This window comes from Cyanistes caeruleus, chromosome 2 (assembly GCF_971803275.1).
Source record: "Cyanistes caeruleus chromosome 2, bCyaCae1.hap1.1, whole genome shotgun sequence".
Classification (NCBI taxonomy): Eukaryota; Metazoa; Chordata; class Aves; order Passeriformes; family Paridae; genus Cyanistes; species Cyanistes caeruleus.
The window spans coordinates 80799303-80825205 of NC_141702.1; the positions used below are offsets into that span (position 1 = coordinate 80799303).

Here is a 25903-nt window from a genome sequence, read left to right on the forward strand (position 1 = left end):
AAAGAGGAAGTTACTAAACACAGATTTTTGACAAATCTGGACATCATCATAAGACAAGTTCAGCTGTTCAGGGTTCACTGATCTCTCACAATAACTCTCACCTACTAAGTTCTGAAGGAAATAAAGAAAGAATATAAAAGAATATAAGACAAAAATGTGTGGCCTAATTTTTAACTCACTCTATCCTCTTCAATTAAAATATTAGTAAAACATTCTGGATGTCTCACTGAAATATGCTTGGCAGATGTTGTGAGATACAAAGTAGACGCTTTGTTCTTCTGGGTGCTGGCATGGTATTTTTGCCTGAAAAAAGGGCTATGAATTATTTCATTAGCTCATTCATGAGCTGTTATTTGAAAATGCAAAATCTCTTGTGAAGGCAGAAGTTTCACAAAGAAGAGGTCTATACTTCTACACTGGAAAGGCTTTGAGAAGCAAGACCTTTGTTGATCCTCTGACTCTGCAAACTAAATTAAGACATAGGAAATTTTGACAAAAGTCAGAGTCTGCTGCTCCTAGGTGTATGTTGCTCACTGTGTTAAGAAGAAGCTGGCTAGCAGGAGGTCCCAGATTTCTCACAGCAGCAGAGTGAAATGCATCAGTGTCTTCATGTCTTCATAAGAGAACTTCAGGAATGCTAATGGTCTATTTCTATTCTGTTCCAAAAGTAATAAAAGTTATAGGTCAGAGCAACACAATGACTCCATTTTATGTACCTGTCTTCATTTTAAATTTATTTCTATCCCATCCACTAATGTTTTTATAGTTCAGAAAATTTACCCTAAACCATCATGATTATGGGGATATAAAACACACAAGAAATTGAAGGTGGGGTCAGGATACCACACTTCAGACTCCAAAGCCTGTATACCAGTAAGTCAATTCTGCAGTCTTTTCAGTCCTTAAAAGTCGTCTAATTTTTTTCTAACTACATCACTTGGTCCAACAAAACACATTACCTTTACCTTTTCTTGACTAGCTTCTTAGACAACCACGGCTACAGAAAAAAAAGCTACTAAACATTATTCATATATATATCCCACACAGGTAAAAACTAAAAATAAAGTATGCAAAGCTGTACCTCTGGGAAAGTCCAGAGGCAAGAGCCCTGTGTGCAGGAGACTAAACTCAGGTATCTCTACAATGTATGTCAGCAGGTATGGTACAGAGGTGCAGACTGCCAGGCAGAAAGCTTCAGTTCATTCCAGAGTAGCAGCCCTCCATATGGAGAGGACCTCTCTCTTCTTCACTGTGCTCCCTCTCCTCCTTTGCTGCTTCCACCCTCTCACATTACATTAGCTGCTGAAGGACTTACCTGTTTTCCTGCTGTTTTTCTGAATCTTTCAATAGGAACCCTAGCAGGTATTGAACCTCCCCAAAAGAGAGATATGGCAGGGCTGCAATGAGCAGTGTTCTCTACTTCTCTTTGGAGACCACCATTCAAACTGGGATCAGTGTAAATTAGTCCTTTCACTAAGGAGGAAGATGTACATCTTCCTTTCAGTAAGAAGGAATGATGTACATCTTCATGCTCCTCTTATACACATCTGTATTTCCCTTCCTTATGAATGATTAATTATACTCAGCTTCAAACAACACAGAATCTTATACTGAAGAATGAAGCACGTAATATCATGATACATGTCCTTGGACACTGCATAAATCCCAGTTGCCTGTGTACATTTTGTCAAAGTCTTTAATTTTGTGACTGGAAGCTATTTTTCCACTAGAGCCCTGCCTCAAACCCTGCACAGAACAAACAGTGCTCACTGAACCATAAGTTATTTAATCTTTAATTTAATCCTTGCCTTGCAATGTATGGATTTATGCCTTATTTACTGTTAGGACTATATAAACTCTGTTCTGAATCCTGAATAACTGACTCTTTCGAAGGTTCTTTATAACTTTTTCTTTTCCCTGTGGACCTCATCAATGCAGTATCTGATGAATGCCTCTGAGGTGAGGCACATAATCTTTTGATAATACCTGAAACACTGAAGACTTCATTAAGTATAGGTGTTTGGTGTGAAGCACAGATCTTTCAGAGTATTGATCATTACACAGTCTTCATATTCAAAGTACAGCTAACTTTGACTTATCTTGAACAGCAAATGAGGCAGCTGGTTCTCAAATCAAGATACCCAAAAAGCCAGGAACATACAATTAGTAGTCCATCTAGAAATTTTAGGAACACATTGTCAGAACTAGTCTGAATAACTTTCAGAATAACTCCTTTCTCTTCCACAGTCCTCTATCCCATCCTCCATACGTTTATTGACAATGACAGCAATATACAGTCCTGATTCATGTCTAAAGCAGGTCCTTTATCTGCCTTGAAAAGAGATGATATTTGGGGATGGAAGGAGAACCCTAAAAGGAAAATACAATATATAGCCCATTAATTCTGACATTTCCCGACCCTATAGCAATTGATTTCATGATCCAAATGCTCTTATTGCATGTATTTTATGTAATTTCATGTGGATAGTGGTTACACTTCAACGAGATATCAGCCTGAAAGATTCCAGTGTATCAAAATAGTCTCAGCTGCTAAACTAGCTGGCAACAGCAGCTGGCTGCCACCTTTTGTTTGGACAGAAGCAGAAAAGGAGAACATGACTTACAATTTACCAGGAGATTTTCCCACCTGTAGAAAAACACTAAGACTTGGGAGTAACACACTCCTTTCCTGTACTGTAGGAAAGCTGTGCTCTCATGTGTCCATGTCCTTTATGACATGCTCTTCTCTGATCAGACAATCCTACACTCTTCTGTCAGTGTCTGTCTTGGGCTTTCCTCATCTAACCTTTTTGCTTATTCTTATTCCCCTACTGTGACACTCATCCTCAGTTCCCCCCCGATACAGCTGGCAGAACACAGTTTCATCCTGCAGTGGTCTAAGCAGCTACACTAGACTTTGCCATTCACCAGCATCACTGCTAGACACTCCTCCGTGTTAAACTCCTCCTTTGTCCCCCTCTTCCTCCCATTAACGTCCTCCACTCTCACTGTCTGACCTCCAAGGCCTCTCTCCCCACTCAAGTTTCCCCCCCCAGCTGTTCACTGACACCAGAGGAACCGCAAAAGTGACTGTAATTTGGCATGGCTGCTGTATCATGCTGCCAGGTCAGGGGGCAGAGAATGGTCAGAATGGTCAGTGCCTTCCTGGATCTTCCTCTGCCAGGTTCTCCAGCTTTAAGAAAATCTGTGTGTTCAAAGTGAGCTACATAGAAAAGAAGCAAATGGTAATTGCTTTTGTTTAGGGCTGCAAAATAGAATTCATGAATAGAAAATGAAGCAATAAGAATAAATATTGTGCTCAGGAAATTTGCAGGAATTTTTGTTGCCCAGCATTTCATTCTGTGTATGGGAGACACAAACACAAAATTGTTTCACAAAAAGGAGGCAATAGGGAGGAAGATCCAGCTGAAGTGTTGGAATAATGATTTTTCTGTGGAATTATTTACCCAATTGTATTATATACTTTGTTTTGCTTCCTGTATCCCCCCCTCCCCGACCCCCACATTAATAAAAAATATTTTCTTTGTTTTCCCTTTCCTCTCACCCCACTACTATGCAGATTTTGGCTATTCAATGACAACAGCAGCACCATCAGCAACAGAAATAATAACATTCCACAAGGGAGACAATACAATAGTACAGCTAAGCTTTAGGAAGTGCAAGACAGCGTGTTTGTGCTCTCTATTAATCATATACCTTAGTGTCTTCCTAGGCACTTGGCCAAAAGGAGAAAGTTGTCGACTCCCTCCAGGTATTATTGTTACAGCATCAGATGATGTATGCCCTCAGGTGTCATGTAATCTAATTATTTCTAGAGGTATGTCAAAGGAAAAAATCTCAGTAACTATGACAGTCATTTTTGATCATGAGGTCTTAACTCTGCTCCTTAGAGCTGATGCAGTGCTTTATTCACAGTAATAAATGTTTACATAACAAAGGAACCACATAAAGACTATATTTGGTTTTGGCTCTTACTGCATGGGAATAATCTCTACAAAGGACAGTTTATAGCTCATAAAGCACAAGCCCAACAGTGGATGTTACAGGTGTGTAACAGCTGAGTTCACTATGAAGCACTAGAGTTTGCTTTGTTATGTCTTTCCTTTCTGTTAATAATTTTGATAGAGAGAGAGGAAATGAGAGCAATGTGTGTAGGCACAGGCAAAATGAGTCCAGGTGGGGATATAAAGCCCTCGGTGGTTCAGCCATGTAAGCCTGGCTTTGTTAGCAGAACAAAATGAGGCAGTTGAAGAAAGATGGGTAACGTGTTGGACCTTTAACCTGGGGAATTCTTCACCTGGTGAAATGAGGCATTGGGGAGACAATGGACTTGTTCCAGGTGGAAACTGACTAGTCTTAAAGGGAAAATGAAGCATAGTGGAAATTTCCACTGCCACTGCAGTTAGTAATCTTGTATGAGGTGCACTAGCACAACCCAGAACTCACGGCAGAGGGGAAAGAGGAGCCAGCTGAAAGGACTATGCTGAGGGGACACTGTTCTTAGGTTCAGTACCAGGAAATTTCCACATCTGGAAGGGATCTGACACTACAGCAGTCAAGAGGTCAAGAGCAGGAAAAAGGTGTTTGCTGCATCCAAGTATGGGATTTATCTTAAATTGTACTACTACAAAATGCATAAAAAATGTAGGGGAATTCCCACACAATTGTTGTCTTTTAAGAGGAAATTTCATATTGCTGAACAATCCTTGTGCCTGTGATAACCCTTGAGCATGTGGCAGATGCACAAAAGTGCATCTTTTGTTTCTTTTTACTATAGACAGAAAAGTAAATCAATAAGAGAAGGACAGAAACCCATTGGTGAGGATGCACCTGAAATGAGCTCAGTTTTGGGCCCCTCACTGCGAGAAAGACATTGAGGTGCTGAAGAGTGTCCAGAGAAGGGCAACGGAGCTGGGGAAAGGTCTGGAGCACAAATCTCATGAGGAGTGGCTGAGGTAGCTGGGGCTGTTTAGTCTGGAGAAAAGAAGGCTCAGGGGAGATCTCACTGTTTTCCACAACCACCTGAAAGGAGGAGATTGTAGCAAGATAGGAGTTGGCATCTTCTCCCAAGAGTCAGGGAACTATCCCTCTCACCATAAAAGGGGCTCATTCAAGAGCTGTAACTTTTGTATAAAAGTCGCTCCAGAGCTGATGAAGCTTAAACAGTCTTCAAAACTGACAAGGAGTACCCTGTTATTTATAAATGACACTAAAGTTCCCCACTTTTTTAAGGTCTCACTGACTGATATCACAATAGAACTCTTTCCCAATAAAGCTGTTGCTATCACACAACTCCACTTTTACCTTCACATATTAAAAAGTGCACGGTTTCTGACAGTGCCAGCTCAGCTGCAGGCTGGGCACAATCACACTAACCCTGAAGACACACAGAGAAAGACATCTCCTACATCTTCTCATTTCTGCCTTGTGCCAGCAGTGGAGCAGGAGTCACACAAGCTTCACTCAAATAATTCAACCAACAAGAGAAAGAAGTTCCTCTCAGTCTTTGTCCGAGCTCTGTGAATTTTATGTATTTTGGTTCAGGTGTACTTTGCACTTTGGCAACACCAAACTGAAGACATACCCTTACTTGCAGCTTAGTGTGTTACTCTAATGTTTAGAGAGTAGAGAGCAGTAGCTCTAATGAGAGCTCAGAGATCCAGATGTAGCTTAAAGCCAAAGCAAGTGCAAGTTTTGGGGTGGGAGAGAGGAGGTCGTTAGGAGTACAGCACTGCTGAGGGTCAGTGATTATCTTAGAGAGAAGACTACACTGAAAATGGAGAAAGGGATCCCTCTCCCCTCTGTATTTCAAATCTCAGCACAGAACCAAACACCATTCCCAAGGAGCCATTAAAAACATCCAAACAAAGCTCAAAGATAAGCAAAAAAAAAAAAAAAAAAAAAGAATCCTAGTGGTCTGTCTCATTACAGTGCCAGCTCCTAATAAATTCTAGCTGAAAAACAGAAACTCAATTAATCCAGGGAGCTAATTAGGCTCAGAAACTCTTTGTTAAAGCCAGATTCCTGAAAATCAGCAATGTAAAGGAATCATGCTTAATAAGTAGACTGTGATTTACATGAGAAAAGAAAATAAATAAAAAAATCCTGCCACTAAAACCAATAATGATCCAGATTTTAAATAATTTAGGAACTCTGCACTTGGCTGGGCCAACTTCTACCAAGATACAATAATAAAGGGAAGGAAAATGTCTTCTCTCTCCCCATGTCCCTCCTTCCTTGGCTCCCTTACTTGGGAGTATTATGGCAACCACAAGTTTGGCTCAGCTTATCTGTATGGTTTAGTTGCTTTATATGAGAAGACACATAGCTGCTATGGAATAGCAACTGGAGCAGCTTAGGATCCTGCCTGCCTCTCTTCCAGACTGCCTGTGCCCTGACAGTGCAGCAGGAGTGCTGGGAAGGGAAGGGTTGGAATGCAGCTGAACAGCACCTGTGCCTCTAGGGCAGTCACAGGGAAAACACATAGCAAGAAAAAGCCTGCAGAAACATTCCCTGACAATCTGCTGAGGACACACTCTGGAAAGCACCTTCACACTAGCCTCTGGGTGGCTAATATGAGCAGAAGCAGAGCAGACACCCGGTGAAGTCATTTCCACCACTGCTGCATCAGCATGAAGAGAGGTCACACTCCTCTCCTTGGTGCAACATTCCTTCCAGCGCTGCTGCCCCCAGCTCCCGCTGCCTTCCGAGTGCCAGGCAGTGGCCAGACTGAAGCAAGGCTCTCCGCTCTGAATTCTAGGGGCCAAGCAAAGGGCCTGTTTGTCAGGAGGCCTCAGCTCCCTGCAGCCGAGCTGCTGCCAGTCTCATCGCTGGGTCACACGGGCTGAAGAGCCTCTCCAGGGGGCAGCCGCTGCAGAGAGGGGAGGGCAGCAGCATCCTCAGCCCTCTCTCGGTGCCAGCAAGCACCTGCCTGACAGAATGGCCCGACTCCTGCCTTACCCTCACGCCGGGCAGCTCGGGGACCATTTCGGCTGCCGCCCGGTGAGCAGCCGGTGGCAATTTGGAGCGGGGACAGGAGGGGACAGCTGGCTGCCCAGGGAGCACGGCCCGGGAGGAGCTGCCCACGGCCGCACCCTCGCTGCAAGGAGCGTCGGGATTCAGATGTACCCAGGGGTGGAATACCAGGGTTATTTCCTCAAACGAAAATTAACTTCAAATGTTTATAATTGATACATGAATATTCATGATCTTTTGGGAGGATTTCGTAATTACTTCATTCTGCTTAGGCTCATTTGATCTGCAGTAGCGACAGCAGTAGTTTACACTCCTTCATCAAGACGCCAACAATTTGGCAGCGTGACCTTCCCAGTTTCCTGCGCTGGAGAATGCCTCTAGTTATTCTAATTGCAATCCCAAATGGAGTAGTACCTGGAAATAAATTGACTGCTGTTCAGTTTTAGAAACCACTCCACTTGGCACTGCTCCTTGTGTAAATAGATAACAGAGGGCAGTGAAAGTGCACATAGTCCCATGTGGAAAGGAAAAAAAAAGAAAAAAAGAAGGCAGACTTTGGTTGTCATTAAAGATATGGAAATTATACAATTCCTCTATGCCACTCATTAGATATATTCCCCAAAGAAAGTTAGGCTCAAGAGTTCATACTGCCTCTGCACCTGCACACAAGGTTGCCTTATCACCTTCAGAAATAAACTTCCAGGCTTTTGGCAAATTCGAAGAAAGTCTGAGAAAATAATATGCAAAGTTTGAAGATAGCAAGTCTCTGTAAATGCTGGAAGGATTAGCAGCTGTGTGGATGGAGAGAAATCTTATTTGTGCTCCCACAGAAATGTGACAAATGCCTTCAGTTCCATTCTTGAACACACCAGAGAAAGCACATAGATGAGAGAAATTCCCAAACACAGGAATATTTTTGGCCTGTAGTTACACCCTTTTGGATGCCAGACTGAGAAACAAGTTGTTAGAAACATTATGTTCTTGATGCTGGTGCTCACAAAGCCGTTTCTTTAGATCAACAGCAAAAATTTGCACAATACTGGGTCCTGACTAAAAACTGCCAAAACTCAAAGCAAAGCAGTGAAAATATGAAACCATCAGCATTAAAGCAAAATATACAGTCAAAAGCCCCAAGTAATGCTTCCTTTTCTGATAATACCTTTTAAATTTCCTTTTCACATACAGTTTCAAATTGCTTCATGGAGATGCATGAAACTGCTAAAACCTGATAAAAGAAGCAATCCCTGTCCATTGTCAAGGAAGATGAACTTTGCAGCAGACAAGCAATCTGCTAACTAGGATTGAAATCAAGCAGATGAAGCAGCTTCCAAAAAGGAGGAATTTTTTTATGTCATCTCCCATTTCCAGCAGACACACAGTGGCCTCAGTTGTTCAGCACCAAACCATTTACAAATTAAAAACCCAGGACTTTCATTTAGGAATAAAGCATTGGCATGTACAGGGAATATGTAAAGATCCTAGACAACATGCATAACTCTCTTTCTAAAAATCAAGATAAGTCATAGGGGTAAGTATAGACTTAGCTATCTAACTTTACGTGTTCTTTAGGGAAGAGTAAGAAAGCTGACTTTCTCCATTACACCTAGTTCTTTAAAAACCTAGGACTAGAAGCCAATTGCACTTCAAGAATTCAATTTACTTTATTATTCAAGGGGTCCAAACAAGTTTCTTAGACACCTGCAATGATGCTTGCAGAATCTAATGAACAGAGCACTCTCTGGCCTGCAAATCCTTGGCCTCGACATTTGTTCTGCCAACAGTCAATACGGGTGGGGTGACCTTGTTAGGAAATGGAGAGACACCAAGAACTCCTTTCACATAAAAATGAATGGCTAACAGACAGCCAAAACTTTCATCCACAGATGGGCTGAGCTACTCACACAACTGGCTGATTCAGAGATGTGTTGAGACAAGCTGAGCAATAGCAGTCATGGTGATGACTTGCATAGCAAATAAAGATCATAGATGAAAATTTCCTTCCTGTGCCTGTGTTTTGGTTAAGACCACAGACCAGCCCCAAAAACTGGGATTTTATTAACTGAAATCCACTGGCACTGTGGTCCAAACCCAGCTGTCACTGAAATCTCCAGAAAAGCTCCCATAAGCTTCATCCACATCTGAACTGGGTTTTTACAGATTTAGTGACAGGATACATGAGACAAAGACTAAACCAGTCCCTTCTGACGTCAAATACATGGCATTGAAATTAAACTGTGGAACCACAGGCAGGTTTATGATGACAGTTTTGGCAGCACAGGACCAAATCTAGCAGCTGGTGCAGGGAAGTGGGAATTCTGTCATCTATAAACACAGGCATAAGGAAACTAAATGTTTGATTCTTTTATATCTCTCACACTCCATCATACTTCATACACAGAGGAGCCCAAATAAAACCTGAGGGACTCCAGGCTATGCAAGTGCTATGTGCTGTAAGTAAAAGTAGCAAAATTGGTATGTAAATATTTTTAATGTAGATATTTTCTATTTAAATCAACTGGAGGTAGGCTTTATCAATACATTTATCTTCATCCATGCAGCAATTTAAAATTTAAAATGTTGCACATGCATTTTTCATGTTATCTGAAGTTTCACACCCCCTTTAAATGGATTATTCTATTTATTTTGCCCACTATGGTAACATTGATTAGACAAGATTGTAGTAACAAATGTTACTACAATTGCAAGCAGTTTTACCTGGGGTGACTAGAACATGCTTTAGAGCCCAATATTGTATCTATTCTGCTCAGAAAAACAATTGTAAATTTGAGTATTTCCATGTTACCAGCTGCCTCTCCACAAGGCTGATAGTCAGAACTGAGTTTTGAGTGGCAGAAAGCAATAGATGATACTAAAGTTTGTGTGTATTTAGTTTTCACTCACAAAAAGATCTCTCTTAAAATTAGCTGTTCAAAATCCAAGATGCACTAAAACAAAATTTCAAAGGTAAGCTGAACCAGTCTTTCATAAAAAGATCCTTTCAAACTTTAACTGTCTTTAAAAGACCTCAGACTGGAATAATTTACAATGTGCCTGGAAGGTCCTACTTCTGTTTACAAAGCCGCTGCTGATACTCAGGAATTCCCACAGCTGAAAATAGTTGAGGCTTGAGTACTTTTTGGCAAAGTACTCATTTTAGCCTTACACTCTATCCTTGGCATCTGCTGTTGAATTTAGCCAGACAGGATGCTATAAGGACATTTGGCCTGAATCAGTACAACTATTCTCACATTCTTAAAGGTTCGTAGCCCACCTCTGCCGCCTCCTTCCTGCATCCCCTCTGCATGCCAGCTGTGATCTCCTGAGGACACAGCAAAGAGCTCCTCAGCATTCAGTCAACCCAACCCTGGCCAATATGCCTGGAGACATAGAGAGGTCAAGAGGAAAGACAGCATACAACCACCACAGAGGGAGAGAGAAAGAAATACATTGCTTGGTCCTGCGAGCCCCATGGGACAGCATCAAAGCATCAAAGAGAAGAAACTGAATTATTAGCTACCCAGTACAGGGAACAGGAAGCATTTAGCACTTCTTAGCATTTAGAAAACCCATCCTTAAAAACATTACACTGCCCCCACACATTTCCATTTAGTAGTGGCATGACATCTACTTTTCTATTTGCTCATGCACTTTGGTTTCCATTGCTCTCCCTCCCCAGGAATGGGAATGCTCCTGGCCACATGTACAGACACTTGCTCTCTATCCCTTAACTCTATTTGGGCATGCAAGCCAAATTAATTTCATTTTCTCTCATGTGAAAAACTCCCCTTGCCAGACTTTCTTGTACTTTCTTCAGTCTCAATTCAATCTTCATCTATATGGGAGACCAGCACTGCACCCAGGAGAGGAATTGCTGGCCCCTTGCATAACTATTACTATTTTTCTGCTGTCATTCCTAATATCTCCTCAGATTTCATTACCTTGTCACTGTTAATTTAGCTGTGGACACCTGTGATCAGCCAACATGCCTAAATCACCACACACCCCCATACCCCTTCTAGCTGATGAGCTCCCAGAATACATCAGAAATTATAAGCAGTCCATCAGGGCAAGCCCTTGCATCAGTGCCCTTTGTATTTCTGTAGCCCTCGAGGTCCCACAGCTGCTCCCATCTGATGTTCTGATCTGCCTTTGTACAGATGATGGCTCTCAGCTTTGTGTAAGCAGTCACTATGATTAGCATGCTCCTGCTTTGTGTGCCAAGGCTGCTGATATTAACACCAAATAAAACCTCTCCTAAAACCTGTCCTTGAAGAACTTCCCGAGTAGCCTTCCCTCTAGTTTGACAGCTCACACTTTGATGTTAGCTACTGTCGTCTCTGCAGTCTTCACTACTTAATGCATCTTACTGCTCCTTGTCTTCTTCAGCTGAACTAGTAAATTCTCAGGGGACACCAATTCAGGCATTTACTCAGATCTCGACATGTTAAATTTCTTTCACTGAGACATTAGGTACCACATCTGCATAGAACAGAGGACGAGGGCTGTATGCAGAAGGTTGTATCCAAATGTATCCCCATCTTGAAAGGAGGGCTGAATTTAAATGCACAGGCATCTGGTCCAGATTTCCTGGTCTTGGGACCAGGTCAGATATTTCTGACCTGTCAAGATATTTCAAGGGTCACCGTCTGAGAAGGCAGTATTTGTTGTCTGGATTTACTTTAAAGCAAGTTTCAACTCAAGGTTTCAGGATTTGTTCCTCTCACATCTGAGGGATAATACCAAATTATTGTTGCAGCAAGACTTTCTTAACATCTCAATTAACTTTTGCAGCTATTTCACTAACAAAAATTGATCATTTAATTCATATGATTTAGTAGTGAACTCATTTGAAATCCTCTTTTCTCAACTCTTCCCCTTCCTCCTCCACACACTGATGAGCAAATCATTTAGAGAGAAGTTTGTCTGCTGACTGTATAAATTTTACTCAGTAGGAAAATACATCCCTGTAATTGCGTTTCAAATGGTGAGGATCTGGATAAATGAACAAGTTGTTCTATGAACAGAGGAACTAATGAAGGCTAGCTTCCCTCAGTTTGTGTCCTGTGTTACGTTTTTCATACTTTGGCTGTTCCCCCAACCCCACCTTGCCACATCCCATCTAACTCACCTCCTTTAGCTGCTGTTCTGTCCTCTCTCCTTGTTGGTTCATGGATGCTGGCTGGCATGTGGCTCAGCTGGCTGGCAAGCCAGCATGCAGTGGAGCAGGGTCATCACACCTTCAAGGACCTGCCTGCTTCTGCCCCACCCCTCTCTCAGTCTCAAGAGTCTTGCACAGACCTCACATCTAAAGACCTGTGCCTGCATTAAATCTAATTGGAAATTATCAATTTAACAGCCAGTTAAAAAGTGTATTTGGATGACTAGCAATGAGATCATACTAGCATGTATGCTTTAGCCTCTCAAGAGATAACCAAAATTCTCTCAGAGCACACAGAGCACACTTTCTCAGAGAAAGTTCTGCTCGCAGAGTTTGTCTGGGTTCATAGTTTGGAAACAGAACATTGTACATAGCAGTCATTCCCACCACCAGTTACTGAGGACAGACAGGACGTTTCCCGTATTTACACTATGACAGTGATTAGAGCCACCTATTTATAGCTGTGCAATGAAAAAAATCTCAGCTCACAGATGTGAAGTTAGCCAGGCTTTTAAATCTTTCCTATACAGGGGCTTAGATTATTCCTGCCTTATAATTTTTCAGACCCATGTTATAACTTTATATTCAATTAATTCTGTGGGAGGGTAGCAGTTCTAAAATGAACACAGAGTAAACAAAATCATTAAGAAAAGAACTGCTACGAGAGTTCAAGTAGTCATTGCATTGTTAATATTCTTCAGTAGTTCAGGTTTAAGGGGTTTTCTGTGTGTTGTATGACATATTAAATACATAGCAAAGGGCCTAAAGGCCCTGTTCTGTTTTCAAAGCCACTACTGTACCAATTTTTAAAAAATAATAATTACCCAAAAGGGACCAGAGAAGTTTTGACAACCCATGAACCTTCCCTTAGCACAGCTGATTTGCATATAGTGTAGCTAAGAGGTGTATTTGACCCAAGCATTTATAATTAAACCTTAACTTGTCATATATAGGGAAAAGCTTTATTTTCATTTCAGTGATTTTGTTAAACTGTAATTCCAAGAAATACCAATTAGCTATCAACTGCTGACAACTTGCACTTAGCACTGATTAGGGCTAGATGTGAAATATAAACCTATCACATTACTATAGTGCAACAGCTCATTACCAGTCTAGCTTTCCCAGCTAATCTTTTCTACTAATTTTTATTTAGGGACCTACTGGCCAGCTCATCTGAAAATTATATGCTAATGATCCGCTAAGAATTGAGAGCTCTAAATGGTAACATGGGAGAAAAAATAATTCTGTTTGATCTCTTTATGTTATGATAGATGCCATTTAATCAATTAGGACAGCAGAACGTATCATTCCGTTTCAGACCTGGCTGATATATATAAAGGAAACAAGAAAGGGTGAAAGCTTCACACATTTTGACCTCCTTCACAATATAAAAGAGCATCATATATAGTATGAGAGAATGTTTAGGAGCACAGTCACTGAGACAGCAGTCAGGACACTATTTCCTCTGGGTCTCCTGCAACAGGAGCTTGCCAAGGATGTGACTGCTGCTAGGAGAGGGGACCTGTCAGAGACGGGGTCACAGCATTGTGCACTGCATCTTGTGGAGATGTCAGGCTGGCCTGCTGCCAGTTAAGCCTCCAAAAGATTTAATATGGGGGGCTGGGACCCTGGAATGTCACAGAATCAGAAATGCAGCTTACAATTAGGCCCTCCTCCTTCTCCCCTCACCTGCCTGAGATTATGAAAGTATTTGAGAAACTAAAGATACTGCAACAGCGACAATGACTGCTTCATGTTATTTGGCAGAACTCTATGATAAATCAAAGTTATTTCTGAGATACATTGGAGATGCAGAAGGGAAAGAACACTATGTTTTATATATATAATATAACTCACTTGTTACTCAGTAACTCACTTGTTATTGAGTAGAAAACATTATAGATGGAGAGACATAGGTAGGATCAGGTATAAAAAGGTGTCTGATCCATACTGTTCAACTTGAGTAAATGAAGGACATCATGGGATATAAAAGCCCTATATTTATTAACTAATATAAAAAAATTGAGAGCAATGACAGAAATATTTGAAAAGCAGAACATGATCACATTTAGGGGCTGTCTTATCTCCTGCAGTCTCCCTGGGCTGGAGTTTCTTTTCTGAAGACTGTGATATTTACCCAACAATACCAATATTTTCTCCTGTGTTCACTGGTCCCAACACTGAGTGAGTCAAAACAGACATGATCACACATTAATGCCTAAAAACCTCTGAATTATGTTTCTAAAACAACCACTCAAAAACATCCAGTGCAATTCTGTATTTGTGCAATTCAAAATCTGGATAATGGCAGAGCACATTATGCTGAGTATGTTCTCAACACTCATCTAGCCCTGACTCAAGACAATAAGCCTTTAAGATGCCAAAAACTGGACTTTTTTTCCTAAATATGGCAATAAAGATATTTTCTTCCTGTTGAGGAAGGAGCAAGAATCCCTTATGACTGCCCTTCTTGGAACCTGCACAGCAAGAGGAGTGAAGATCTGCTACTCTGCCCAAATTTTTAAATCTCCCAAAAGAATATTCTGTACATAAACATGCAAAGGTTTTCAAATTTAAGTGCCAGAAAAGTTTCAATATGAGCATAATCAGACCACAGGGCTGGGAGATGTTCCTGCACTATAATAAAGGAGCCAGAAGGAAAAAAGCACTGTACAGATAGACCTGTTGCATACTATGAGGTTAACCAAGGAGAATTTAGTCACACATTCAGGCATTGCAAAATGCAATGAAAGACAATATGAGCAGCATATACCTTACAATGTCATCATAGAATACTTAACTCTTTGTTAGATAAGTCTCTTTTTCTTTATGACAATAAGATTGTTAACATTTTTTAGTTGGCTTCTGGCAAAATGAAGAAGTACTTTCAAATTATAGAGTCTTAAAAAGGAGCTTATATGAAGCTTCAGTTAGTGGCACAATTAATGGATAATACACAGAGAAGTCTACAGAATTCATTAGGTAATATGGATTACAGATTAGATATTAGTAGGAAATATTTGGTATTTTTATTTCTGAGAGATGAAACAACACACTGGTAACACATCCATATGAATATGAACACAAAATTATTAAGACAGTTATTTTTGTTCTGAATTTAGGTTTAGTTCCAATAGAGAGATAACATAGCTGTTTAATGCATAAAATAGATGAGTAATTGCTGGCCAAAATGACTCTCTCATACCCACACTATTACTCTGTGAGTTGAATATTAGTTTACTGTAATTTCATACACAGCCTGCAACATTCTTTAGTCATAGCCCACGGCTAAATGTTGCCTGTTGAAAAGATCTGGTAGTTGTTTGTTACTCTGTTCAGTTACCTATTTTTCTCTGGTCTTCCATGGGAGGAAAATGCTTAGGAACAGCAGTTTTCCCTATGATTAGATATCAGAACAGCTATTAGTGTGATGTTCAGATTCCTTAAAAGAATCAGGTATTGCTCCACAGGGAAGTACTGTTGATGGATGGAACCTGGCCAACGGAATTAAAAAATTATTTATACTATCTTTTGCATGGGTGTGATAGGATAGCATTTTCATAGGAACTATGAATTTTCTTGCGAGGATGACAAACTACATGTGAAAAACTAGGTACACCTAACACATGTGGTTGTGATACCACCAGAGACCAGGTGAGTTCTGCTACAGTGCCACAGAAGCATTATGTCCCTGCCTGGACTACCCCTGACCTTGATGGGAAGAAGGTGACAGTTCCTGGGAGCATGAACATTCAGATTTAGAACATCAGCCAGAGACCTCCTGCAAACACTATCCTCATCGCCACGAGGCTCCCTGCATTGAATTGAGAGTGAGAAGAATGGACATGGCACCTGCAACTGGACACACAGGACTTTACCACCTGTGTAACACACTTAATTTTAACATCTGACACACACATAAATGATTTCAGGCAAAGGAGCTCACACAGGACTGTGTCCTGGTTTCAGCCCTGACAGACTGCAATCATGAATAGCACAGAATCAATAAAAAACACTGATTATAACCCCACTGCACAGCACATAACAATCCAAAATGGCAGCAGTCACCTAGCAAGAGAAAGGAAAATCTCTTATCAGCTTAACATTCTTATTTTGTATTCTGTATGATGCAAAGATTTTAAAAGTTACCAAAGCACACCCTCACTTTTTCTGTAAGACCCAATCCACAGTAAGCAGCCTCAACATTAGCTGAAAAAAACAGGAGCATTTCACAAATCTCAGTGCAGCACAGTGTGTGGTAGGGTTCTCTTTCACATGTGTTTTCAGAGGCAAATCTTACTCAGGTTTGATCCTCCATCAGCCCGTCTTCCCCCCCATAGTTTATACATCAGTGTAAACCACTACAACTCCAGCAGTTACTCTCAGTTTCCTGTGACATGAGAACAGCTGTCCTCCATCACACCAGTAATGTCCACATGCAAGAGAGATGTCCAGGATTCAAGAGGTGCTTGTTGGCATGATAGGACCGAGAACACAGAGCTCCCAGAACACTCCCTCCCTCTCAGAAAAGTACAGTTATTCCTTCAACACCATACCTTTGAAAACATTTTTATTTGTTATGTATACATGCCAGCTGGGTAGCAGATCTGGATACTGCATCTAATTCCTTTCCTCCTGCATAGGCATGTAATTTAGAAAGGCTTCACTTGGAGGCTGTGAAAAATGTTGTTTGCAAGAGAGAGGGAGCACAGTCTAGGAGCACAAAAGATTCTGCTACTCTATTTATCACTGGAGGCAGACATGAAAATTGTGTTAAGTCTTTAAAAGACTGCTCCAAGGAGATTCAGGTCCCACTTGCACAGAGATGATGAGGTGCTTTTAACAGCTCACCTTTTAAGGGCCCCCCTCCTTTGTTCTCTGCTGTCTGAGCTGAGCAATGTTTGTCTGTAATAGCACCCAAAACATCTGCCACCACTGCTCTCTGGAACCACCTGCACCAAAGGCAGCCACAAAGGCTGATATTTCCGACAGTGTGGACATACATTTTGTCATTGATTTTCAAAGAGAGTGAGGTTTTGTTTCTGACCAAGAGCAAGAACTAAGGAATACGGAGAAAACAATTCAGTAAATTCCACCATCTCTCAAAAACAACCCACTGGAAAACAATTATAAATTGTAATAATTTTAAATACAGCGGGTAGGACATTTTTTCTGATAGGATGATAAGGCAAAACAAAGCTAAAAGATAATACAGCTAAAAGAGTTAAGTCTGCTGTCTGGTATTAATTTACTGGGTCTCGTCAGATACTGCTAGAAAGCATATCACCTGGATGGCAGTTATAAAAAAATATTCTAAAAACTAAAATAATCTAACAAGTTCATCCTGAGGCATGAGAGAGGTAATTTTCATAATTCAGAAAATAATTCTAACCAGCCTGCTTAATCCAAAAAGTCAATGCATATTTAAAAAATCCACTTCACATCTGTTCATTGTGTATAGACCTGGAGGCAACCACCAGCCAAAAACTTTGATCATTTAGCAGAATCTGGTATCTGAAAAGCACAAGAGGATTATCTCCATTGCCTTTCTCTCAAATGTGTTATGACAATAAGAACTTCAATAAAAAAAAACATCTTGCAGTTGTAATGCCATCCAAATGCTCCTGAAGCAGTAAGGCAAACTGGCTGAAGTGTCCTCCACTTACAACCACACAATTCTCTTAAAAGCTTCTAGGGCCTGACACTCCATTGAGAGGGAGATGTCTAAATAGAGTCCAAGAAAATGAGGAGTTTGAAGAAAAAATGTTCAACTATTTGTCCAGAAAATGTAAACAAAGGTTATGTTTATTCTTAAATTAATGTCACAAATACTATTTATATACACAGAAAACAAAGTAGTCCTGCTTGTGCCACTTCAGTAGTCTCAAATCCCTATTTGTGTGGCAAGTTTCTGTATAAACTTCTTGAGCTTCAAATTTGTGGTCACAGACCCATTTGCAACCAATCAATAGATTATTGTACTTTTGCAGTTTTCATATTCACCAATTCCATCAATTATGTCCCTTTCAATTCCAAACAAACTCAACATTAGGCTACATTTAACCACATACTGCCTCTTTCAACAAATAAGCTGTTAATCATCAAATACAGAACATGAAATATCCCTTAGCAAGGATTTGAGGATTATCTCATCTAATTAGATATAAGCATGTTTTCTAATCTGTGGGTTTAAGCCAAATCCCAATAAAAAGATTTCCATTGATTTACATAGAGTTTTGGATCAACTAGTGGGAGAACTTGATTTTGCAATCTGTAGAGAAAGAGACCTTAAAAAATATGTGTAACTAAATCATGACAGAAAAAAAAGTTGTTAACTGAATTAAATCACCCAGCACAGGAATGGACTGGACAGCCCATATCCCTGCTAGGGCAGGGTCTCAAAAAAAAGCCACTGAGACTTTCTGGATTTCTCTGACATCATGCAAGTGTAAAAATACATCTAACAACTGGTTTTCACGCTCCTAAAAGCAGATTTGATTATAGTAGACACACTAGAACACATTTTATTGTTTATTTATATAACTGTCAGCCATCCACAGGCACTTGGCAATCAAGGATGAAGATAAATTATCAAAAGGAAGTAGAGCTATTGAAAATTGTCAAGGATTTGGACCGAGAACTCTGCATTGAAATTGCATAAGCCTAGCAGTTAACCCATCTTAAACTGTTTATCATGTAATTGTTAAAGGATATTTGTTAGTTAAAAGTTTATTTTGCTTTTAAATGATTCTACCAACTAAGTGTTCACTATAGCTCTTGAGTAGCTACTCCACTAATAGGAGCCCCTGTTAGCATGCTCTAAAGTTTATATTCCTCCACATCATTACTTAAAAAGAAATCATTCTGCCACTTTGTCTCACCAGAAACAATTCTCTCCTCCTGTGTGTATTCACATCCTTGAAACACCACAGAGTAGTTGTCATCTCTTCTCTCAGAGGCCTCCTTCTCCCTACAAGCTATGAAGATTTATTTCTGTCACAGTGTTCTTCCAGGTGAGTAACCCTTTCATTCCAGACCTTTCATAATTCTTCTCACTTCTCTTTTAAATTCTCTGCAGTCTGCAACCTTTTCTTAGCAATGAGATGCACAACTCCAAACAAGCAGCTATATACTGGCAGATAAATAGAAAAGCTATTTTCTTTGGTCTACTGCAGTAGAATGTCTTTTTGCTTTGAGTCACACTGGTTTTCCACAAGCAAAGAAGGATCAATATGGAAACAAAATTTAATTTAACACATCATATCCATATGCAACTATTCATGAAACTGGAGATAACCAAAAATGTGAAATAAGTCTAATAAAAATTATTACATGCTTTTTGATAATTTGCTGCATTGTACAAGAGGTAGTTATTCCAAGGATATGACTATTTAAAAATTGCTCAATTATACATGAAATGAATTATCACCACATTTCTATGAGAGAAAATGTATTAATGTTCAATTGAGCCTGAACCAGTGGTGGAACAGGTGAGAATAAACTGCTGGATACCCTGACAGAAGGTTCAAAATGGCATTTTAATGAATTAAGTATAGATTAATTTTTGTATGAAATTACCACAATGGCCTATTTGGGTTCCACTCAAGCTATATTTCAGGAATAACTGCACACTACTGGATTGCTTGTTCATTACCAGCCATGTCTGTGCTGGCCTGGGACCAAATGTGAAGTAGTGTCCTTCTGTGATGCAGATATCTGCTGCTTGTAGGAATGGCTATTCAAATGCAATTAGTAATTGCTGTCAAGTCTGACTATAACTACAGCACTTCCCTTCTCTTTTCATTTTGCAGTCCATCATTATTTTCTGGTTACAGCATCCATAAAGTACTAATTTGCTGAGTGGTTCAAAGAGCATTCAAAGAGATACTTCATGAGGCCTGATTCTTCTCACTTGAATGCTTGTGCAGAATGGAGTTTGTCAGCTGAGGTCTGTTGTAAAACTGGTGCAACAGGAGTTCAGGCTCAGTGAATGCAGCATAGCCACTTGAACCCATTACACATGTTCACAGACACCACTGCTCCAATTCCTGTCACACTGCTGGACTGGCAGGACTGAACTGAAAACCCAAAGCTGGGGAATGGCAGCTTCTTTTGAGGATTTTGTCTATTGTCTCTCATTAACTTGATGATGAAACACAATGCTATAAGATGTGGGCAGATAAAGCTCAAATCTGCACTATCAGCTGTACAAGCTACTCTACAATAAAGTACATCATTGGTGAACACTACAGCAGCAAACCCATCATCTGCATGCTCCTAAGCTGCTGATTAAATTATTCTAATAAAATGCAAGATGTTTTCCTACATCACAAACCAAGCATCCCTGACTCCACCTGTTTTATGTAGTTCCCTGGAATAAAGAAGGAAATTGCCAGGAATTCAACCTAAGAAACTGTCAGATACAGAAAAACCCCAGAGGAGGACATAACTGCCAGATGCTCCAAGTCCTCATTATATTCATGCTGACAGAGTTTCATTGCTCTTGCAGACCACTGCATTGCACCTGCCCAGTGACAAAGGGCATGTGCCCTAGGCCATGCCTAGGTCCTCCACTGGTACAAGGTGGCATTGCTCCAGTGGCTTCAGTGTCTGATAGCCAAGGTTCTAGTCCACATAACCTGGATGAAAACATCAAGAAAAATTTTTTTCCTGAGCAGGCCATGTTTTTGATAGCTAATTAGGAGCTATTTCACATTCAACAAAATGTCCATTGACCACTCTCCTATACTCTCCTACAATTGAATCATTCAGGGGTATTTGTTAGGCTTATTTTTCATTTTGAATAGGCCCATTTCTTCTTCCTTGTTTGCTTCCCAGTTCCCCTCTGTGGATTGTTGTCTCTTCTACATATAATTTCAGGGTCTCTTGGAGCTTTCCCATTCATTTCAGGCCATTTCCCAGCCCTGTGGTTCTGTTTCAGCTGTCTCTCATGTCCTCATTTCCTCCCCGCTTCTTCTGCTCTCATATTTCCTCAAGTGAAACAACAGCAAAACAGTTTTTCATCCACTTCTAGTATATTCAGAATATATATATCACAAAAAGACCAGAGATTCTGAAGGGCACACCATATTTTTTTTTTTGAGGCTATGATCTTTGTACCATATTCTCATTGAGGAGGTGCAAATATTAAGGAATAGAAGACATAGATGAAGCAGTGGAAAGTAAAAGATATTCAAGTTTCTTGATTGAAAAATCAAAAAAATCTAGTTTAAAAAAAAAACCAAACTAGTTTCAGGTTCTGATGAAGTAACCATTAATAGTCTGCTCATTGGACACATAGCTCAAATGTGTCATTAAATTCTTAGACCTAGTAAGCAGACATGGTTGTGTGAATTCAATAAACCTAGGACTTAGTACAAGCTCAAAAATAAGGGGGAAATCTCCAGTACTAATACAAATTATTGTCCAAGAAACTCCTAACATATTTCTGAAAATCCTAACATCTTTTCTCAGAAAAATAATGTAACTCATGCTAAAAATGCAAAGGCAAGACATATAAACAAGATACTTGGCATTTCAGTTCTTCTCACATGCAGATTTTTACAAAGATGTAACAACCATACATAGATACACCCTTCTAACTAAGAAAAGAAACTGAGGTACTAGATCCATCCAAACCCCATTTTCATTTTTTCCCATAATTAACTAAGAATTTAAAGAAAATATGTGACATATAACTCATTCTTTAAACTAGTATACCACAACACTATAATCCAACACCTTTCCCATTCTCTTTACTTAAAAACAATAATATTCTACATTTGACCAAAAAAACCCTCATATTCTGCATGCCATTAGGATTATTTATGTGAGTCATTAACTCTGAAGAAAGGGGAAAAATAGGGTAACAGTCCTAGCAATAGTGAAAAAGTACACAGTGCTTTTTGCCAACTCTGAATGCCCTTTACAAATCCTATTTTAATTTTTTTTTCTAATTCAGTTTTATAAATGTGAATAAAGAAATAAACACCTGAATAAATTATTTTCCAAAGGTCATGCAGAAAGAAGGAATGGATTAACCCATGCTTTAAGCACCAGATTAGATCTTACATGGCTCTGCCAAGAAGCCTCTTGTGCAACCTTGCAGTAGTCACTTAATAAAATTTTATTTTCTGCATATAGGATTGAATAAAGCAATACCAGCATGTAAGATTTGGGAGGAAATGCAACCATATGACAGAGAAGCAGAAGTGCCAAGAATAAAATTCATGCTTGTAACTCACACCCATCTATTTTACAGACAAGATTCCCTCCTTGGATAAGCATAAGCATGTAGTTCAAAATACAGGATGCCTCTAGAAACACTAACACATTGGGACAACATGTTAAGAGAGAAGCCCATTAAATAAAACAAGCAACAATTTCTGGAAGAGAAATACATACAGCCTTGCACTTTTCTAAACAGTCTTCTTATATTCTCACAATCATTAAAATGCATAAAAATGATTATTTCCAAAACAGCATTACCATGAATTATCACCACCCATGTTGCCTAGCAACTGGAGTAATTTTTGAATAGTGAGCTATATAAACCAGTATCTGGAGTTTGTGCAAATGGGTATTCATTTGAGGGTTTAAAACACATTCATCTTGAAAATCAGAGGCAGATAATGCAGCACTAACATAAAACTGAAATACTCTTAAAAACATAAAATGGCACTAAAAATTACTGCATCTTAGCAAAACCCTTCTGTAGCAGATCTAAGCCCAACCATATTTGGTCAGTCCAGGAACTGACACCCTTGCTCTTCCTTGAGCTTGCAAGTACCCCTTTCCAATTTTTTTGAAGATATTTGACATTCCCATGGAGAAAATAATTCTTGCCCAATCTTCTGAAGGATTTCTTCATACCTCAAGAGCAAAACGAACTGGTGACATAAAATGGCAATCAAATAAAAAATCAAATAATTAAATCAAATAAAAATTCTATTTTTATATATGGCACTGAGCTGGAAGAACTCAGTGGTTCATACCATGACAGAACAATGTGTTTTCTAAGGTTGAAAACAGGTCTGGAAATAGTGACAATAATAGACAGAGGTTAGAGAGAGATTAAAAGTTCATATATGACATATACAAACTCCCAGAAATCATGGTCTGGTCACTCATTAACTGCAAGTATTTGCCCCCTGTATGGATTCTTGTCCCGTCTTCACATCCATGTGAAATTTCATTTGAATACAAGACAAGTGCCCCCAAACCATATCAAACCATATTGTTTGATGTCTGAGAATTTCTAAATTACTTTCTTACAACTTCAGAAAGCAAGTTCCTTCTAAAGCTAGCATAAATCTTTGTTACTATTCCCAAAATGGGAGTGTATGGGAGGCTCTTCCCAAGGGAGAAAGATTGCAACTGAATAATTTCCAAGGCTTAGCCTTATGGGTAAAAATGAAAGAAAAGCAACATGTGCTGAAAAACAGCATGTGTTTCTCATAGAGACTGCAGGTGGAGAAGCAAATTCATCCCTGGCACAAATACAGACACCACTGAAGGCAATGCAGTGGCATCTGCTTACACCAGCTATGAATCTGAACAAGCTTTTCTCTACAACTACTACCTGTGGAGATAAAGCTGGATACAAAACTGAAGTGAATTTAAGAGCCTGCAGCTTCTCAGAGTTTAGAGAACCAAATTTTTGCAGTAAGATAAAAACTATGGATTGTGAGTTTCCAGGTTCCCAGGAAGCCATGCAGTGCCTACTGACAGCCTGCCATAAAATACTTAATGGCTGTTTAATAGCTCAGATACAGAAAAGATGCTCCATTTTGTCTGATGCTCTGTGGAAATTTACTGAGACCACACACAATGTGCAGAGCTGTCACATAAGAAAACGCTTCCATTGTTTTCCTTTGGTCCCACTCAAAAAGGGCAGTTAACAAAAATATAATTTTATATTTAACAGTGAAAGAGAACACCCTCTAGAGAAAGAGGAATTACCCCAGTTAGAGAGGCTAGTCACTGCTCTAAACAAGAGGTGCCACTGAACACATATCGTCTCTGTGCAGTACTAAGCCACTTCTACAATGCAGCACATGCACATCCAGATTCCCTTTCCTCTGAGGGAAGGACTCTCCCTCCTCCACTGAGGAGCAGGGCACACCTGTACTGACAGATCACTGAGCTAATCGTGTCTGTGCTCATCCAGCCACCAAAACTCTTATTTCCATTGCTCAGGAATAGACCACATATGGGAAAAAATTGTTTTCTGGATTCTGCTCAGTAAGAGGAAGAAAAGGTTTGCTCCAAAATATGCCAGTATATTTTTCAAATTGTATTTTAGAAGTCCTCTTAGAAACAGGACATTGACTGATTTACAGATGACCAATCACTTCTCTACACTCTATGATATCTTCTTATAGGAATAATTCTTATTAGGAGTGAACCAAAGAGGGGATTGTGACCTGAAGAGAGCTTTGATCTTCTTTCAGCACTGCAGACATTGATAAGAAAATATGCTGACATCTCTGGCTGTGTAGGCTCACAAGTGCAACAGCTGGGAGTCACAAAAAAAGTGATTGAACACATAGCAATTAGAAGATGTGTTTGGTAATGCTTTTCTCCTGGTCAGTCATTGCAAGGAAAGACAATTGTTGTATTTGGTAACTCTTCCTTGTATGTTTAGTTCTGGCCTAGCAAGCATTACCAGCGTTATCTTTTGTATTTCTTCCGGTGAGCTTCTCTTCAATCCATAAAATCCAACAGGAAAGAAGACAGGTTTTTCATAAGCATTGCCTGAGTTACACTTTGTGAAGTGCAGAATTCAAGCTATTTTCATGCTATGACAAGGTGCATATGACAAAACATTTAATGAATATTTATACATAGAAATGTGGTTAGTCATTAACTGAATTCCAGCCTGATTGAGCTCAAGGAATGGAATATTTCCAGAAAGCATGTTTTAAGTCCAGACTACCAAATAATTTTTGAAACTAAAGGTTGGAAGAGAAACAGAATTATAACCAGTATCAATTAATTTTTACTTTCCAAAATGAAGACAAAAACCAAGAAGCAATCTTGAATGAACATGTGTAAATTATCGTGTTTGCAGCCTTTTAAATGCTAAAAAGGGTAAAATGCATGGACTGAAATATTACTCTGTGGATGACTTGGTTCATTCTCCATGTCATTCTGTTGTTCCTAACTCCTGAAGTTATTCACCTGTCCCTAATGAACAGCGACATTCATTGACAGTTTGATCACAAGATGCCACTGGAAGCCATTCCCATGATGCTAGCTGCTGCTCCCTAGGTTCTAGGCTAGAAAAAAGCAACACTGCCCACAAAATCAGAAACTTCTCAATAGGAAGGCAGTGTGACTCCCTGGGCTGGAAAATTAATCCAAGCTTCCCCTCAGACCTGCACACATGACACATAGGGAGAGTGATGACGAGAAATGAGCACAAGGAATGCCCACTAGGTGAGCAACTCTTCTTGTTTCCCAGAAGCCACCTGGAGTAGCAAAGGCCACTGGTTTACTGTGGCAAATAGGGCCTACTTCTTTTTTTGCACAGGAAAAGCTGACACTGAGATTGAAACCATAAAAAAAAACAAACCACAAAGTAACATTATATCACAGAAGGAATCTCATGACAAATGTGCATGCTCATTTTGACATGTATTTCCAAGAAAGTAAATTCCATACAATGGACAGCAAGATAATTTTCTCCACAGGGCTTCATTATGTCAGAAATGTTCCTCCCCTTGGAACAAATATGAAACCCTCTCA

At 39.8% G+C, this 25903-nt stretch overlaps 1 protein-coding gene across 4 annotated transcripts in view; it reads right to left on the reverse strand.

Moving 5' to 3' along the window:
* KIF26B (kinesin family member 26B) overlaps positions 1-25903 on the reverse strand; it is a 277653-nt gene that overhangs the window by 28067 nt on the left and 223683 nt on the right. The window lies entirely within an intron of this gene.